At 32.3% G+C, this 17,127-nt stretch overlaps 1 protein-coding gene and 1 long non-coding RNA gene across 2 annotated transcripts in view; both read right to left on the bottom strand.

Moving 5' to 3' along the window:
* Nucleotides 1-17,127, bottom strand: part of LOC134267870 (interferon alpha-inducible protein 27-like protein 2A) — a 68,881-nt gene that overhangs the window by 20,307 nt on the left and 31,447 nt on the right. The gene's annotated exons all lie outside the window — the stretch shown is intronic.
* LOC134267862 (uncharacterized) lies at nucleotides 7,300-11,966 on the bottom strand. The gene is made up of 4 exons (XR_009992241.1): nucleotides 11,945-11,966; nucleotides 11,283-11,352; nucleotides 10,788-10,987; nucleotides 7,300-7,902 (listed from the first exon to the last, which is right to left on the bottom strand). It is a non-coding gene; the product is annotated as an uncharacterized LOC134267862 (long non-coding RNA).

Below are 17,127 nucleotides of genomic sequence, written 5' to 3'. Positions count from 1 at the left end.
TGAACTTATATATATGCTGCTGACCTTCTTTCAAACCTCTTTCGTGTATAGGAAAACATTAGTACTTCAACGAGAACTAGAGAACCATAGAAAACAGCGCACACCGTACTGTACTAATCATTTCTCGGCTCTTGTTGTCGAAATGGATTAATAATTAGAGTGTCCGGATGGCTCTAGAGCTTAGAAAAAACCCGCCCAGTTCCTAAATATAATATTCATACATTGCAAATTTGTGGACTCTTGTTCCGAAAAAGGATATGTACGTACCAGTGTATATTCTGATCGAATCCCTTTACAAACAGTTTTCAACATGCCATAGCGTCGTGTTCTATAACGTCTCATGAAAGATATGAATTTATGTTTGAATTATCAGACGAACGAATACAATAAGATTTACACAGATTTTGTCATTTTAAATGAGTACGCTTTTTACTTCGCTGTTCTTAGGGGTACCCATGAACAAGTCTTTGACAAAAAGAAGTTCATGTTAAAATGTTTTTCATTTATAGTTTCTAGTATAATCATTTACATCGAGAAGGTGTTTAAAACAAAACATGAGGTTGTTTAGGTCTCCCGTCTTTAGCGGAAGACCTTGTTCTTCTTAGGTTTCTTTTCCACTATTTTTAAGATCTTCGTCTTCAGCGCAAGACCTTCCTGTTATTCTTAGGTTTCTTTTTCACTTTTATTATTATGGTCTTCCGTATTTAGCGAAAGACCTTGTTATTCGTTGGTTTCTTTTCCGCTGCTTTTCTTCTTCTTTTTTTCTTACCGATTTTGTGCGCGCAATTTCTCGGAAACACCTCGTTAGATTTTAATGAAACTTTCAGGTCTGATAAAACATAAAAAAATTCTCGATTTTTTTTATTTTGATGACGTCACTTCCGGTTTGAAGATTTTCGCAGTTTAATGATTTTTTAGGGTCAATTTGTCCTTTGCTCTTCTATAAAACAGCTCATCACAGGAAGATGAAACTTTAAGGGATGATAGAGCAACATAGATTTGCATTGTGTTATTAACTTTTACCGAAAGTACTGCACGTAAATGCACGGTATGGTTTGAAAAAGTCATATTGAGAGTTTCAAATTTTCTTACATTTTCTCTATGATATCTTTTTGCTTGTAAATGTTTTGTAAAAACATGTAAAACAAAATTTGTCCAGAACTAAAAGATCTTTCAAATGATATCTTTAAAAAAGGGCTGGCCCCTTAATTAAGGGATCAAGAGGGGCCAAAAGGTTGTTCCCGATATCTCAAGAAGTGTTGACAATTTGTAATAATGCAAAGTTGTTCCAAATGTCAAGCAAAATCTATTAAAATCATCAAAAAACGTCCGGTGACGTCACTTCCGGCCAACCCGGAAGTAGTCAAAAATGCATATTTTTGCCATATTTGACACAATTGTGGGTAGTATATATCACAGGAAGCTTTAAACTTGTTTAATTTTTCCGTCCATCGACAGCTCTTCCAGTCAAACCGGAAGTAAAAAAAAAGCTTCTGCAATAATCAACACAGATTTGGAAGATTTAAATCATCAGAGATGTCATGACTCTTTTTTTTAAAAAAAAGGAAAGAAAAGGAAACATTACTTCCGGTCTAACAGGACGGAAGACCTACTCGTTGCTTTGCAACGAGCTTTGCTCTAGTCATGATTGTTTTTTCTTACCGATTTTGTGCATGCAATTTCTCGAAAACGCCCCGATGGATTTTCGTAAAACTTTTAGGACTTATGTTACGTTGCTTAAACCTTATGCGTTTTTTTCTGTTTTAATGTCGTCACTTCCGGTCCGGAGTTATACCTCTTAAATGATTTTTTAAGGGCCAGTTTGTTCGCACGATTTCTCTTAAATGCATAGCTTTAGATAGACACATGATACTTTCAGATATGGTAGACCTACATGTATGTCTGTAGATTTGTGGATTGAATTCATTTTTTTCGGAAGTGCAGCACGTCAGCGCTTGCAGGCACGTAGCATCGTTTTTGAAAGTGGGGGGGGGGGCGCCAGAATTTTTATTAATTTTTACTCATTTTGAAAAGTTGACAAGCAAAAAAAAAAAAAAAAAAAATAAAAATAAAAATAAAAAGAAAAGAAAATCTGCCAAAACTCTAAAATCCTATTTCATTGGGGGTGGGGTGGGGGGGGGGGGGGGGGGGGGGGGGGGGGGGGGTAGTGGCCAACTTTTTTCAAGACCAACTACATTTCACTTCCAATTTTTTTGGCATACAATACCACATTTCCTTGATTGATATCACTTTACTGTAGTAAGTAGTGGGTGGCTAACAAACCTTTTACTGGACATTTCCGAAAGTAAAGGTAATGTTAGGAAAAAGGTGTCTCCCCCATCCCCCTGTTGCACGTGACTGGCTCGCTATGGCCCGAAAATAGTCATCGCTAATTTCAAAATTTTTCACATCTTTTCTAAGGTATTTTTTTTACCTGGAAATATTTTGTTAATACACATTGAACAAAAGAAGTGTAGAATTCCAGAAAACGTTCAAGTGAAATCTCGCTCGCCTCTAAAATTATCTTAGATTTTCATGAAACTTTCAGGTCTGATAGAACATAAAAAAAATCTAGATATATATTTTTTATTTTTATGACATCACTTCCGACTCGGAGTTTTCAGCGATTTGGTGAATTTCAGAGGGTCACTTTATCAAGCAGTTTTCTCAAAAAGCACTTAACACAGAAGCATGAAATTTTCAGTGATGCTAGAGGAACCTTTGGTGAAGTGTATTTGGTTTATCACAACCACCGGAAGTACGAAGCGCCGACGCTCGCTATGTCTCAAAAATAGTCCTATCGTTAATTTCAAATTTATAACACTAAAATTTCTAACACCTTTTCTTCTATAAATTCTTACCTAGAAATATCTTGTTAAAACATATAGAACAAAAGAAGTGTAGAATAACATGATCTTTCAAATGATATCTAGAAAAAAAGGCTGACCCCTAAAATTAGGCATCTAGAGGGACCAGACGTTTTTCCTGATATCTTTAAAGAATTGAGAATTTGTAATACATTAAAGAAGCAAATTTTTCAAAATGTCAAGCTTAATCTTTTGGGGTCGTCAAAAAACGTCCGGCCACGTAACTTCCGGTCAAACCGGAAGAAGTAAAAAAAAATCTGTCGTTCTTGACACGTTTTTGGGTAACAGCTATCACTGGGAGCATTAAATTTTTGTCCGTCGTCATCATTTCCGGTCAAACTGGAAGTAGGAAAAATCGCTTATTTTTGCATTAATTAACACAGATTTGCAGAATTCAAACCATTTTTTGACGTCATCACTCTTTTTTTTTTAATGAAATATACTTCCGGTCAAACTGGACGGAAGACCTACTCGTTGCTTTGCAACGAGCTTTGCTCTAGTTCTTTTTATGTTTTCATATATACAACGTATACAAATCAAATATACATTTTTTTTTAATAAATTCTCATTGATGTATATATGTTGTAATTGATGTGTTGAAATTCAAATCTCCAAATGGAGGAAATAAAGAATGAATGAAGAAATGAATGAAACTACAGTAAATCATTCTAAAGTTCTTACAATAGTAAATCAAAATTTCAAGGTTTTGGTATAATAAATCAAAGTGTCTTTATACTTTTCAAAGAATTCACTGTACTATATCAACGTTTCAAAATTTTCACAATAGATTTACAACGTATTAAACTGTTTTTATTATATATATTTTCTTTTGCTTATTTTTTTTAGAGGGTGAATGTGCGGTTGGATGTGGCTAGCTGTTGTTGAAAAACAAATGTACACTAAATGTAAATATACAAATTATTAAACTCAAATGAAATATTTACCTTTAATCTTTATAAATGAAAAATACATATTTACTGAAGTTGATGGAGCGTGTGTTTTGACAGAAATTACGTAATTTTTTAATTAATAAAAAGTTCTCTGTAGCTTTAAAGTATTTTGGCCATGATATGTAATAATATATCAGGCACTGGAATCTAAAACACAATTTCACGGGTGTTAATATATAGTAAATTCAAGTTCCAAAATTTTCTCTATAGTAAATCAAAGTTCCAAAGTTTTCAATATAGTAAATCAAACTAATGAACTTATGATCAGGTGACACAAGAACATCTCTTATCGTATAACACGTGCTTAGTAAATTATATCAAACAGTCCACTTGACTTTACTTGACTTTATTGCACTCATTGGAGACCGGAACGTAAATTAAAACCATTGTAATCTGTGTATCCAGTATATTGTATTTGCATAAAAGTATCTCGGATGTTTTGAATAGAACTAAATTGTAGGGAAGATTTTTATCGACACTCTTTCTACAAATCTGAAAAAAGTTGCTATTTACTCAACTGGCTCATATCTCCCATCTATTTAAGAAATGAATTTATTTTTTTGAGAAATTTATGAGGATATGAAGTACGATACTTCACGCCTGCATACTTCATGAAGCTTCTGTATAAATACACAGGAGTGAAGCGCTGTAGTTCATGTATCTCATGAATTCTCCAAAAAAAAAAAAAATAAATTCATATCTTATATTTACATAATTTTTTGACGACTTGCCATATAATTTCTGTCATTCAACTATCATTTTTGAAGATAAAGTTGCATTTTCATTTTAACTTCAATCAAATCACAAAAGAAATATTCTTAATCATCCCATAGTAGTTCATGAGAAAGTAAACTTTTTCTACTTTCAAAAGAATCGTAAGGAAAATATTTGGAAATGTTAATAAGTAAGAAAACAAATTTAAAAAAATGGGTCACGGAGGCCAATATATTGTCGAAAAAATATACATGTCAAAATATTTAGGTATTGTAATGAGATTTTTTACAGTATGCTGATAGATATAAATTTACTGCATTTATTTGGAATGTGACCTGTTTTATTATTAACTGTTAGTTAAAACAATCTTACAAGAATCCGGATTTTGTTTTTAAACTCACTTGAGCCAGTGGATCAAGTGAGCGTTTCTCATTGAAAAGTGCCCGGTGTCTGTATGTCTTCATTAAAAATTTCAGCCATAGATTTTTAAATTCAACTTGAATCATATGAGTGTATATCTTAGAGAGAGAGAAAAAAAAATTGAATATGATGGTGCTTTTTCCTTTTTATTCTTGTAAAGAACATTAACAAAAAGCATGGCATTTTAACGATTAATATAAAAGGAATGAAATGACTGTTGAAAACAAGCTTTAGTATTTCGTAAAAAAGAACTTGTAAAAAGGAGAATTCACACTTTCCCTCATATCAAGATTAAGCTTATGCTTTAAACAAGGAAGAATAAAATCAGGGATTCCATTGCTGCAGGTGACCGAAAAATGACCGTTTGAGATGACGAGGAGTAATAGACTCGTGAATACTTTTTGTCCAGTATGTTACAAAACAAGTACCACTTAAAACTAAACGAATCTGACACGTTCTTATTTTACTCTAGAAGGACAAAGCTAAATCAATGACCAGCTTCACTGAAAATAATCTGAAGAAGAGACATGCATATGTGGACATCATTGCTCACTCGAATCAACAATATTCTTGCGGAAACGTTAAAGATTACACCCCATGTGAAGTTTTTGATATAAACTATGACCAAGAAGCCAGAATTTCACCAACCTATACTTCATTTTGAGTGACTTAAAAAGCCTTGCTTTTTTGAAGAAGAACATTTTATTATTGAATTAAACCTATAAAATCCAAGATTTGTTTGTTATGCTTCTATTTTGTATTGTGAAAGGACGTTTGAGCTTGAATTCTATTCCTCATCTGAATATATCTCAATTCAATAAAAATTGCTCTCCCTGGTAATTGCATCATAGATGAACCCTTTACAGGATAATTCATTGTAAACTTTCATTAATAATGTTTTATATCATAAATTAATTGACCAAAGTTAAAAAAAAACAATGTGTCATATGACTTAGCATGTTGCAATAAAGAGTGAAACATTCAGGGGGCACAATGATGTTTCATAAATGATTATAGAATTGAAAGTGGTACTTTAGAAATAACTGGAACATTGTTGACGTTTTTAAGTTGTAAAAATATTTTTGTCATAAGGAATATTTCAGACACATGGGCATGATACATTTTAAAAAAAGGTTACATGTATAAGATTTATTTTTTCTGCTCAATGTTATTCTGTAAGATTTAGGAATTATTGTTATACCGTCCTTGAGAGAATTTACTATGTGATACGTTATTCTGTTAGTAGAGGACCATAAACCGAGATTGGCCGTCTGATAGAGATTCGCAACGAAAGCAGCTGGTACGGATTTCAACACCTGCATTTAGAAAATAGATTTTAAATTTTAATCGAATAACTTGTAATGTCAGCGATTACCACTTTTTAGGAACAAGATATAATTATACTTCACATATCAGAAGTTGATCTAATTTAGTCTCCAAGATTGAAATTGCTGAAGTGATAATTATAACCAAGTTGGACTTCAACGATAGGCAATAATTGTTAATGGGAAAAGTTTATTCAGGGGACATTTACTTTTATTTTCCAATAACTAAGGAAGACTAGGACAGAGAGTGTGGAGAGGACTTAAATGTACAAACTCTAAACAAGAAATAGTTATTTATGAAACTAAGGCATTTATAATTACAAACATTTATCTTTCCCTTCTACATATATTGTTTTTCATATCTCTCCAGAGCAATCCCAATTTCCCTATCAGTGTTATCTTTCTTGGTCTAGGCAGACGCATTGCAGGTTCACATCATTTTGTATCCCAGTTTGGCTACTTCACCATATTTCAAAATTAAATTTTTACTATAAGAAGGATGTGGAGATAATTAACAGTATTCAATATCAAAAACTATAACTCAATACAAAATAGGAGCAGAGCAAACACGGACCTCCGAAACATCAGAGGTGGATCAGATCAAAGATCCATAAAAAAATAGAAATAGAGAATTTCAGATAATCAAATGTCTGATTAGTTGAATGATTTATTTCAATTTGGTAGTTTTATCTCATAAGCTTTTTACGATATTTTTTTATGCAAAAAGAAAAAAAATCTTTTGAAATAGAAGTAGGCATCACATGTTTGGCAACAGCCAATTTTAATGTCAATGGAAAGGAAATATCCTTGACCCGACTTCACTTTTAAAATAAAACGAATATGTATTGTTTAAAGTTTTATTGATGTATTATGCAAGTGATTGAAATCCATATTCTATGCTTGTCAACTCATGATCTGCAATTGATCATTAAAGTCAAGATAGAACATTGTCAAAACAAATGCTAGTAAATTTATGTATGATTTATTTCACTAGAAATGTGCACAATAAGCAAATACAAAACAAAACAAAACACAGACACCCCCCTCATTAAAAAAACAAACTAACGAGGCTATGTTATAAAAGTATAAAAAAAATATTCCAAAATTTGAAAGTTGATTCTGTTTACTGCTGTTTGAGAATGTCCTAGTAAGAATCTTAAGGTTTGACATCACATTTTTTACAAGCCTAACATTGTCTATAGGTTCTGTGAGTACTTGTACGTGTTGTGCGAACACTTGTACGTGTTCTGTATGTACGTGTTCTGCGAATAGGTGAACGTGTTCTGTACGTACGTGTTCTATATGTACGTGTTCTGTATGAACGTGTTCTGTATGTATGTGTACGTCTAACAGAAGTCCTTGTAGATGGTTGGCGACGTCGAAGGGAATCAAACAATGCCCCAAGACCAAGTGAGCCCCCAAACAATGCGCTGATACCTAGGATCGGGAGTAAGGCGATTTGACCTGACTTTGGAGTTTCGCTTGCCGTTTAGAATTCTTACAAGCCCCTCTTGCCATTTTCCGATGACATATGACCCTCATCTGGCCCTCCGTAGGGTTCAGATCGTCTATATCGCTCATTGATTATCTGCTAAACCATACTAATCTTGTTGTCCACATTCAATCCTGCATCACAAAAATTAATATCATATTATTAAAAAAATGAATATGTACAAATCATTTTAAATTATTTAAACACATATCTTACAACTAGAGGTACTGTGAGCAATGAGCTCACGAAATGATACCCCCGCCTCCTATATAAATATAATGACAGTGTTCATGTTTTATTGTGGCAAACCCAAAATATGTGTCAGATCAAAATGAAAAATAGGAGGTGCACAATGGCAATATGTAATTAAGTTTCTGTGGAAGTTTCATCGAATTTCATCCAGTGGTATGAGAGGAGTTGCGGATAAGAGATGGGTAGGCCCAAGCGTAACAGACGGACGTACGGACATACCGATTACTATATACCCTCCCGCTTTTCAAGCAGGGTGTATAATAATATTAAGCAAACTAAAAATCGTATATAAGGATTAATAATGGAATACGATATAATTCATATCAGTGTACTAATCATTCCAACCGCAAAATTCAAAATTACAGTTAATGAACTTTGCAATGTTTGAATTATACCTGTAAAAACTAGAAGTACTTTGAGCAATGAGCTCACTAAATGATACCCCCTGCCTCCCATTTGAATAAAATTGCAGTGTCCATGTTTTGCTCTGGAAAATCCAAAATATATGTCAGATCAAAAAGTAAAATAGGAGGTGCACAATGGCAATATGTAATAAAGATTCTGTGAAAGTTTCATTATATTTCCTTCAGTGGTATGAGAGGAGTTGCGGATAAGAGATGGGTACCCCAAAGCGTAACAGACAGACGGACGGACGTACAGACGGACGGAAATACCGATTACTATATACCCTCCCGCTTTTCAAGCGGGGGGTATAATTATCTACGACCTCCCACTTTATTATACCCCCCGCTTGAAAAGCGGGAGGGTATCTAGTAATCGTTAATTCCGTCCGTCCGTCCATCAACTGTACTTAATCCGTCCGTCCGTCTGTCTGTCCGTCCGTCTGTTACGCTTTGGGGTACCCATCTCTTATCCGCAACTCCTCTCATACCACTGATTGAAATTTGATGCAACTTTCACAGAATCTTTATTACATATTGCCATTGTGCACCTTCTATTTTACTTTTTTTATCCCACACATATTTTCACAGCTCCCGGCCACAGGAAAACATGGCTTTTTTCACCAGTTATAACCATATGGGAGGCGGGGGGTATCATTTAGTGAGCTCATCGCTCACAGTACCTCTAGTTTAACAACTTTTCCTTTCCGACTTGTATTTGCTGACAAGGACATTGTATCGACCATTGGACTTACGAAATGATGACTTTAAATGAGACTGTTGATATTCTTCTTTTATCAACTTATTTGTGATTAATTTATCTCGTAAATTTTTTATATACATAAAGCATGCTCTTGCGAATAAAATCAACTAAGATGTATAAAATCAGTATGTAGGTGATGAAGGTTTTATTGCTTCATAAATAAGTCATCACGTGTATCATAAAGCTTGGATGTTAGATTACCATTTAGTCTACTCAAGTAAAATATCCAAATATGAACCATATGTGTCAAACTCGGTAGTATCTTTTATCTCAAGCCCACCAGGATATATCGTATCGTATCGACATAAGAATGGAAAATACCATTGTTTATTGACAGTATATTGTAGATAGATGTAAATGTCGAGTTGAAGGCCACAGCATACGTTTTCGTCTTTTCATGCATAGGATTTTGCACAAATTCTGCTTCATATGATTATAAAAATAGGTTTGCCAATAACGGGGTGTAATGGGTACCCACGGGAATTCCAACAGATTGTTGGAAGACCTGATCTCCAAAACCACATAAATATTGTCAATCAGAAATTCAAGGTTTTTATTTCTACTTCAGAGTAATTTTGTGTACAGTCAGAATGTATTTTATTACAAAATAATTTTGCAAATGACTAATCACAAGGTAAGTAAATTTAGGACTTCCATTTTTTTGAAGAAGCAGTATCAATTATAAAAAAAAGCTTTGAGTTTTATTAAATTTAATTGAGGGGAATTGTTTTGTATAAAGTTGATAAGTCATATGTTTTTAAGCTGTTGATTTTGATAAAATCTTGTGATTTCAAATTTTCCAAAAGTTCTGTGGAATTGTTTTGTATAGAGATCTGATCTACTTCTTGTTGCACATGACTATTAAAGTTTCGCCCTCACTACTGTTAATATTTTAGTGAGGAGTAAAGAAAGATGCTTGGTTGAACATTTACTCGAACCCGCTATGTTTCTTTGTTTGTATGCATTTAAATATAGTTTCCAGAATCCAATACAGATATTGTACTTCAAATTCATTTTGGTTCTTTGGGATCTTAAAAATATTCAAAAGTGAAGTATGATTTTGAAGAATTTCTTCCTTAGAAAGGGAAGTGTGAGTAGATGTTGGATTAACACTTGCAGAATTTAAACCAAGTTCTTCTAAAACACAATTTGTATAATAAGTCTTACAAACGAAGACAATGTTGTTACCTAATTTGTCAGCAGCGACCAGTACTTAATAATCATGTAATCGATCTAATTATTCCTGTACCCTTACACCACCTTATGATATGGTATGCGAATGGTTTTCTCTTTTCCCGTAAATAATGGACACATAATCTTTGAATGACCTTCAAGTGCTATTATATGCAATAAAACTTGTCTTATCAAGAGTTTTTGCAACCTTTGTCTAATACGATGTAAACTAATAAAATATTGTGGAATCCATAATGTTGTTTGACCCTGCGAGTTTTAATAAAACAAGTGAAAGCTTTACCGTATAATATTAACGCTGCTTCATTGCCAAAATCATGTGTTTTCCAGTTATATCAAACAATTTATTTCAACATCAGTGTGAAGACCATGTTCCATTTGACTTTTTTCTTTAAAAATTTCAAAGACGTACCATTTTCTGCTTGCGTTTTATAATAGCTTGTTGATCGTAGAATGGCGTCAGTATACGAAGTTGAATCTAACGATCTCCAGTTTGAAATTCTTCCATTTGGTGATCTGGCGTCACAATAATCGTGAAGACGGCCTATATCTCTGTAATATTCCCGGAAAAACTGATGTTCCACTCCAAAAAGACCCCTTTTATGTCGATGTCTATAACAGAAGAAAGACTGAATTATTTTTGCTAGGATTTATATCAATAGTCAGGTGTCAGGGAGTAAAAGAATAATTGTTATATATCACTGATAAGTTTTGTCCAAATAGATAAATGAGACGTCCAACTTAAAAATATACCAACAGATACACAGTACAATCTTAAACCATAGATAAATAATATGTGCATTTAAACTAGTATTTTTAAACCAAAAACAAGCAAACAAACAAATAAAAAATGAAAAACAGGTGGAAGGATTATGTAATTTATAAATCAGAATCTGTAGTTTGTCACCTTTCTGTGGTGTTGCCACGTGAGAAATCTGTAAGAGAGCTGAACTCAGTCTCCTCCGGACGCTTGTTATCTGAGAATGGACGTAGGAAAAGTAGAAACAAATAGTAATATTCTGATGCCTCATACAACATTCATTTATTATGAAACATGTCTTTTTTCTATCAATTTATTAAAGATAAAAAAAATAATTGTAAGAAGATAGATAATTAACACTCCTCAGGACTATTTCATGAAAATTTTTTCTTCTTTTAAACAGAGAATTTAGGATAGATACTGTTTAATAAAATTTTAAATATTTAATAAGTAAAAAAGCAACATTTTATTGTTAGCATTTCCAATAAAGGAATCACTATGTAAGAGACAACATCATTCATGTTTTCTTTGTTAACCTAATTCAAGTAAAATCTAATCATATTTAATTTGAAGTGAGGAAATGCTGATCTTTAGAAAAGGAATGTATTTCAAGTAGTGGTATCCACAGTCTTTAATCAGTATTAAAGATTCAAGAGATAATTGATACATATTACTACGAGAAGCAGGAGTCAAAATAAACATTGTCATGCTAGTGTTAATAAGTTTAGAGTTAAGCACAATATTCAATATTGCATAACGTTCATTTTCTAGGAAATTGTTTTCTTGTAATCAAAATTAAAATATTTTACCTGCACTTCTTATGAAGAAAAATTTCGCTGTTAGAGACATTTTCTAAAATGAAGAAAAAAGGGAATAAAGTTTGAAATAATATTACAAAATCTGTGCAGTAAGCTTAAACCTCACTTAAATAAGCATCTATTCGAAATAGAGAAACAAGAAATACATTGCAATAAAAAGTTCTACTTTTTAAGAATTACTTATAAAATAAGCATGAAGAATTTCTTTAAAGAGATGTAAATGTAGCTTACCCTACAGTTATGACTGAGATGTTTTGTGTAGGTTTTCCAGAAAAGAAAAGTAAAATTCTGGATTTTCACTGTTGAAGTGATCGTTAGGATGAGAAATAATTAAGCCAAGATTTAAGGGGATGTTAGTTTGCTTATGTTTTATGTAGTTGCATATGTATTAATTAGCAAATTTATGTTTTAGCAGTTCTCTTTAATGGTTGTCAGTTGTTAATCCCAAGAGCCAACATTTAGATTGTTTTTGTAATAAAATATAAACTGATTTACATATTTGTTTTCTTTTGTATAAATAAGATGCCAAAGGATTACTACGATTATAGATTATTTGACGGAAATTGCGGATGTTCACTTAGTAGCAAATATAAGTACCATTGAATATAGAAATAAGGGAAACCCTAAAAGAACATAAAAAGTTGAATAGAGAATTTAGACATGAAAAATGTGACAAAAATATTCGCCTACATGATTATGATAAAAATTACTGCCAGTTGGATTAACTCTGTGAGAAATTAATGAATAAACATACATGTATACCGTTTATTATTACAATTTTTATGCATTTAAATTTTTGGATCAAATGACCGGGAAAATGAGTTTTTAAATATTGGGATTAAACCTGCAATTTCTGTGACAATCAATAAATCTAGCAAAACAAAAAATTTCAAAGACACAGTATTTTCTAAAAATATGCAAAATTGTAATGAACTTTTATTGGAGGATTAGGGTATAATCAAATAAAACAATCCATGTGAAATACACAATTTTATTATCACTCTAAAAATTTAATTCAAGAATGAAATAGTTATAGATACAAGCATTATCGAGTAGTTCTTTTCAGAAAAGAATTCTGAAAGAAGAATCAAAACACATTTCCTCACATGTAGGGTTTTACAAATTAAATTGTATGCATGCTTAAGGTTTTAATAAAACAATTAGTAAGAAAACAAGGAGGAAATAAATTCAGGGATTTCCATTGCTGCAGCTGGCCAGTAGAAATATTTTGAATGACAAAGAGTAATACTCGCGGATACTCCTGAATACTTGATGTCCAGTATATTGTACAAATAAGTACCACTTACGACTAAAGGACTCTGACACCTACTTATTTACAACAGATGGACAAGGCTAAATCACTGATTAGCGCCACTTTACATGATTATTGAGACACATGACCATCATACTTTATTGCTTCGATGCTAACTACCATACGAGGGTTCGTTATACTATTTTTAAGAAATTTAAAATTAGCAAAAAATCATTTGTAAAATTAATTGTTTTGTTGATGTGAAGATTCATTTCATTCGATATAACAGAAAGCGATTTATTTCATTTTAAATTCAATATGTTTTGTACCCTCAGAGCACACTTAACGGCAATGTAACGTCAAAAACCTAGAGTAAAGAATTTCGAAAAAAACATAAATACGTTTCACCCATTATAGTCCGATATCCACTCGTTTTGTATCACTTGACATTAAGTTTTTAAAACAAATTTTATCGTTTTATAAATTCCTTTGTCATGTTCTATTTTCTTTTCTAACTTAACTGTACTTTAACAAGAAGGATATGGAGATAACGAAAAGTATCCAATATCAAATTCCATAAAACAATACAAAATGGAGCAGAGCAAACACGGACCTCCGAAACATCAGAGGTGGGATCAGTTGCGGAGGAGTGAGCATCCCCTGCTGACTGGTCACACTCGCCGTGTGCTCCTTGCCATGATCGGGAAATAACGGAAACATCGTCAATTCAGTTTATAAATAATGGACTAGCAATTAGTATGAAAAACTTCAGACAGCATCTGACTCAATGATAAATTGTATTTGCTTACAAGATCATTGTATCGACCATAGAATTACGAAGTTATGACTTTAAACGAGACGGCTGATATTCTTGTTTCAATAAATTGCTTGACAATAATTTATCTCGTTTTAGAAATTGTTCATACGTAGATAAGGCTCTTGCGTATCGAATCAACTGAGATATACATACTCCGTATGCAGGTGATGAAGGTATATTGCTGCATAAGTAAGGGAAATTGACGATTGAAATGTTAAAGTCATCAAGTTTATCATATAGCTTGGTTGTTAGATTACCATTAACGTCTTTTTAAGTAAAATATCCAAGTATGAAACAGATGTGTCAGACTCTGTGGTATCTTTTATCTCAAGCTCACCAGGATATATCGTATCGATGTAGAAATTTATGGAAATTTTCATTGTTAATTGACAATACGCCGTCGATATATCTAAATACCGAGTTGAAGGCTACAGCAAGTGTTTTCTTCTTTTCACGCATAAGATCAGCAACTCTGAAGCGCCTATGTGACTTTTCATTACGTTTCAACTCTAAAAAATTTGTTAAGATTTTTTCAATCAAAATGTTTCTTCACAAATTGTCTTCGACCGATACAGAGTCTCTGCCATTCAAATACCGCGTCTACCATTTACACATTCATAACTCACTTGTTACATTTTTTTGATTCCTCCAAAACTTATAGAACTTTTCAGGATTTTTCCCGAGTATATCACAAAATTGTTCGCTTATCTGCTGCTCTGTGACGTTCTAAAACGTCATCGTTTTTGTCATTTTCAATGAGGATTACCTATCTTCTCAAATTGATTTCATTTCAACGGAGCAAAATATTAAGCATTAATATGGAATATGAATCAAAGTAATAATTCTTAATTTGAACGTCTATGGTACAGACATTACTTGATATTATGCTTGTAAATTACTAAATTTGAATTTGCTTCACTATCCGATTTTTGAACATTTAAATCTGGATTAGTTATACATGAAATATATGGATAACGAACGAACAATAATTCAAGCTAAAAGACCGTTAAAAATACAAAATACGAGCAGTTGTAACACGGACCTCCAAAACATCAGAGGTGGGATCAGGCGCCATGGAGTAGTTAACATCCCCTGCCAACTGGTCAAACCCGTCGTGTAATCATTGTCATCATCGGGAAATAAAGGGAAAAATCCGTGTTTAAATAATGAAATAGCAAAAAGGATGAAAAATATCAGTAAGCAATTGACTCAATGATAAATAGTATTTGATGAAGAGGTCGCTGTATCGACCATAAAACGTACGAAATGATGACTTTAAACGAGATTGTTAATAATCCTGTTTCAGCAATTGTTTGTAAATAATTTAACTCGTTGTAAAATTGTTCATAAGCAGAGCATTTTCAAATACAAACCATTTGAATTTCATGTTTCAGGCGCGGATCCAGAAATTTTTTCCAGGGGGGGGTCCACCCAGTTAAAAAAAAATTCCAATCCCAGAAATTTCTTGACAAGCAAAAAAAAAAAAAAAAAAAAACGTTAACTCGCCCAAACGTGAAAAACCTATTTCCTGGAAGGGGGGGGGGGTAGTCAATGGCTTCTATTGCCTCAAATCTCTCACATTTCATACCCATTTCACACATATTCATGTGTGTAAAGTATATACATTTTTTAACCGTGGAAATTCCAGGGGGGGTCCTTACAATAATCCGCGCATGTGTTTTAATATTTTTACCAAATTTTAATAATAATGACGTCAAATAAATAAGATATGACAAAAGGATACGAACGTTTCGAAGAATGCTCTTACCTTATATAAGTTTTTGAAATTAACTGAGGCCATAAATTCAGATTATACCTAGTATATTTGCTTACATCTGTGTTACCTACTTAGCCTTGCAATTGCTTTAAAAAACATTTTAAGATTGAATTAGACCTAAACATTTAATGCTTATTTGTTAATTCTAGCCGAAATACTACTATATATTTTTACCAATTCTGATTACTATTCTTTGCTTTTCATGATTAAAGCAGCATAAAGTATTAACATTCTTTTATTGTATAAAACATATATAGAGATAACAAACAGTACATGGTTATAACAATTTCTGTGTTTGCATGGAGGGTTGGTTTCATAACCACCGTGTATACTGTAAACAGGGTAATTTTCGCCCTTTGCATTTTGCCCCGTTTTAAATTCGCCCAATAGTTTTATTTAAGAAATTATACTATATTCTTTGATTTCGCTTAAAATTTGTTGAGGGTAGGGCGAATTGGAAATAACTTTTTTCAGGACCGGGAAATATGGGAAATCTGTGGACCATTTAGTGTGTAAATTGGTCTCACAATAAGTATGGAAAGCGTCACAAATAATAGTCATTAAAGAAAGTATACTTTAACACCTATTGATGACATGAATATTTAAACACAATTCTGTGATATATCAATCTTTCATAAAAAGCATTTTTTTTATTTTCTGTAATTGATATTGGTTTCCATGCATACATGTATATCTTGATATAGAAAATTAAACTTTAATTGCTTCTTTTCTTCTAGTATTATCTTTGAATAGATCTTATGATTATAAAGAAAGACCAATTTCTATACTATACTCTGAAGGAATATTTCTTACGTTTCCGAGCTTTTGATAAACATTTTGTTAAATTTTGCTGAATTTATTTTTCAGTCCTGATCGTTTCCACATACATGTCAATTCGATTTTCGTTAGTTTCCCTATGTTACAGAAAAAAGAATACTAAGTTTAACTTTTTATTATACAAATATTCGAAATACAAGAGACTTTCATTTGCTAGCTTTTTTTTTATATAAGCATTTTCATAAAGTTTCTTAATCCAATGGAGAATCAAATAAGAAATCATTTTCGTTATATCCGTCATTGCTTTCAATTTAGAAGTTCTTATGGAAGTTTAAATGCAGTATACAGTTCTATTCTATCTTACACCTTTTACACCCTTAGCCATAAAGTGAACGCAAAAAATTAACAAATTCGATATTTATGATTAGAAAGAGAGTATAAGGAAAATATTTGCAAATGTTAGTATTAAAAAATAAAGATTTCTTTATGTGTATGGTAACATGTTAGTTAAAGTTCAAGGGTACAAAACTTTAAAACTTAAAAAGTTTATA

The sequence above is a fragment of the Saccostrea cucullata genome, unplaced genomic scaffold (assembly GCF_032062105.1).
Source record: "Saccostrea cucullata isolate Sc308-1 unplaced genomic scaffold, CSIRO_AGI_Scuc_v1 ctg541, whole genome shotgun sequence".
Taxonomy (NCBI): Eukaryota; Metazoa; Mollusca; class Bivalvia; order Ostreida; family Ostreidae; genus Saccostrea; species Saccostrea cuccullata.
This window is presented reverse-complemented; position numbering and strand designations above follow the sequence as displayed.